Below are 3,480 nucleotides of genomic sequence, written 5' to 3'. Positions count from 1 at the left end.
ACTGCCACCAACTTATAAAGGCTTCGTGATGAACTATAATATGCAAGGGATGGAAAAGACAATTCCCGAGCTCTTCGCGATGCTAAAGGCTGCGGAGGTAGAAATCAAGAAGGATCATCAAGTGTTGATGGTTAACAAGACCACTAGTTTCAAGAAAAAAGGGCAAAGGGAAGAAGGGGAACTTCAAGAAGAACAGCAAACAAGTTGCTGCTCAAGGGAAGAAACCCAAGTCTGGACCTAACCCTGAGACTGAGTGCTTCTACTGCAAAGGTACTTGTCACTTGAAGCGGAACCGCCCCAAGTATTTGGCGGATAAGAAGGATGGCAAAGTGAAAGGTATATTTGGTATACATGTTATTGATGTGTACCTTACTAATGCTCGTAGTAGCCCCTGGGTATTTGATACTGGTTCTGTTGCTCATATTTGCAACTCAAAACAGGGGCTACGGATTAAACGAAGATTGGCTAAGGACGAGGTGACGATGCGCATGGGAAATAGTTCCAAGGTTTATGTGATCGTCGTCGGCACGCTACTTCTACATCTACCCTCAAGATTAGTTTTAGACCTAAATAATTGTTATTTGGTGCCAGCGTTGAGTATGAACATTATATCTGGATCTTGTTTGATGCAAGACGGTTATTCATTTAAATCATAGAATAATTGTTGTTCTATTTATATGAGTAATATCTTTTATAGTCATACACCCTTGATGAGTGGTCTATTTTTGTTGAATCTCAATTGTAGTGATACACATATTCATAATATTGAAGCCAAAAGATGCAAAATTAATAATGCTTGTGCATTTGTGGCACTGTCGTTTAGGTCATATTGGTGTAAAGCGCATGAAGAAACTCCATGCTGATGGACTTTTTGGAATCACTTGATTATGAATCATTTGATGCTTGCGAACCATGCCTCATGGGCAAGATGACTAAGACTCCTTTCTTCGGAACAATGGAGCGAGCAACTGACTTATTGGAAATAATACATACTGATGTATGTGGTCCGATGAGTGTTGAGGCTCGCGCGGGCATCGTTATTTTCTGACCTTCACAGATGACTTGAGCAGATATGGGTATATCTACTTGATGAAACATAAGTCTGAAGCATTTGAAAAGTTCAAAGAATTTCAGAGTGAAGTGGAAAATCATCATAACAAGAAAATAAAGTTTCTACGATCTAATCATGGAGGTGAATATTTGAGTTATGAGTTTGATCTTCATTTGAAACAATGTGGAATAGTCTCACAACTCACGCCACCTGGAACACCACAACATAATGGTGTTTCCGAAAGTCGTAACCGTACTTTATTAGATATGGTGCGATCTATGAAGTCTCTTACCGATTTACCGCTATTGTTTTGGGGTTATGCTTTTGAGACGGCTGCATTCATGTTAAATAGGTCACCATCTAAATCCGTTGAGACGACACCATATGAACTGTGGTTTAGCAAGAAACCTAAGTTGTCGTTTCTTAAAGTTTGGGGCTGCGATGCTTATGTGAAAAAACTTCAACCTGATAAGCTCGAACGCAAATCGGAGAAATGTGTCTTCATAGGATACCCAAAAGAGACTGTTGGGTACACCTTCTGTCACAGATCCGAAGGCAAGATATTCGTTGCTAAGAATGGATCCTTTCTAGAGAAGGAGTTTCTCTCGAAAGAAGTGAGTGGGAGGCAAGTAGAACTTAATGAGATAATTGTACCTTCTCCCGAATTGGAAAGTAGTTCAGTTCCAGTGATTCCTACACCAATTAGTGAGGAAGCTAATGATGATGATCATGAAACTTCAGATCAAGTTACTACCGAACCTTGTAGGTCAACCATAGTACGATCCGCACCAGAGTGGTACACTAATCCTGTTCTGGAGGTCATGTTACTTGACCATTACGAACCTACGAACTATGAGGAAGCAATGATGAGCCCAGATTCCGCGAAATGGCTTGAGTCCATGAAATCTGAAATGGGATCCATGTATGAGAACAAAGTATGGACTTTGGTTGACTTGCCCGATGATTGGCAAGCAATAGAGAATAAATGAATCTTCAATAAGAAGACTGGCGCTGATGGTAATGTTACTGTCTACAAAGCTCGACTTGTTGCAAAAGGTTTTCGACAAGTTCAAGGAGTTAACTATGATGAGACCTTCTCACCCGTGGCGATGCTTAAGTCTGTCCGAATCATGTTAGCAATTGCCGCATTTTATGATTATGAAATTTGGCAAATGGATGTCAAAACTGCATTCCTTAATGGATATCTTAAAGAAGAGTTGCATATGATGCAACCATAAGGTTTTGTCGATCCTAAATGTGCTAACAAAGTGTGCAAGCTCTAGCGATCCATTTATGGACTGGTGCAAGCCTCTCGGAGTTGGAATATACGCTTTGATAGTGTGATCAAAGCATATGGTTTTATACAGACTTTTGGAGAAGCCTGTATTTACAAGAAAGTGAGTGGGAGCTCTATAGCATTTCTAATATTATATGTGGATGACATATTGTTGATTGGAAATAATACATAATTTTTGGATAGCATGAAAGGATACTTGAATAAGATTTTTTCAATGAAAGACCTCAGTGAAGCTGCTTATATATTGGGCATCAAGATCTATAGAGATAGATCAAAACTCTTAATTGGACTTTCACAAAGCACATACCTTGATAAAGTTTTGAAGAAGTTCAAAATGGATCAGTCAAAGAAAGGGTTCTTGCCTATGTTACAAGGTGTGAAGTTGAGTCAGACTCAATGCCCGACCACTGCAGAAGATAGAGAGAAAATGAAGGTCATTCCCTATGCCTCAGTCATATGTTCTATCATGTATGCAATGCTGTGTACCAGACCTGATGTGTGCCTTGCTATAAGTTTAGCAGGGAGGTACCAAAGTAATCCAGGAGTGTATCACTGGATAGCGGTCAAGAACATCCTGAAATACCTGAAAAGGACTAAGGATATATTTCTCGTTTATGGAGGTGACAAAGAGCTCGTCGTAAACGGTTACGTCGATGCAAGCTTTGACACTGATCCGGATGACTCTAAATCACAAACCGGATACGTATTTATATTGAATGGTGGAGTTGTCAGTTGGTGCAGTTCCAAACAGAGCGCCGTGGCAGGATCTACGTGTGAAGCGGAGTACATAGCTGCTTCGGAAGCAGCAAATGAAGGAGTCTGGATGAAGGAGTTCATATCCGATCTAGGTGTAATACCTAGTGCATCGGGTCCAATGAAAACCTTTTGTGACAATACTGGAGCAATTGCCTTGGCGAAGGAATCCAGATTTCACAAGAGAACCAAACACATCAAGAGACGCTTCAATTCTATCCGCGATCAAGTCAAGGAGGGAGACATAGAGATATGCAAGATACATACGGATCTGAATGTTGCAGATCCATTGACTAAGCCTCTCTCACGAGCAAAACATGATCAGCACCAAGACTCCATGGGTGTTAGAATCATTACAATTTAATCTAGATTATTGACT

This window comes from Triticum aestivum, chromosome 3A, assembly GCF_018294505.1.
Source record: "Triticum aestivum cultivar Chinese Spring chromosome 3A, IWGSC CS RefSeq v2.1, whole genome shotgun sequence".
Taxonomy (NCBI): domain Eukaryota; kingdom Viridiplantae; phylum Streptophyta; class Magnoliopsida; order Poales; family Poaceae; genus Triticum; species Triticum aestivum.
Note: the sequence above shows the minus strand (reverse complement) of the source record.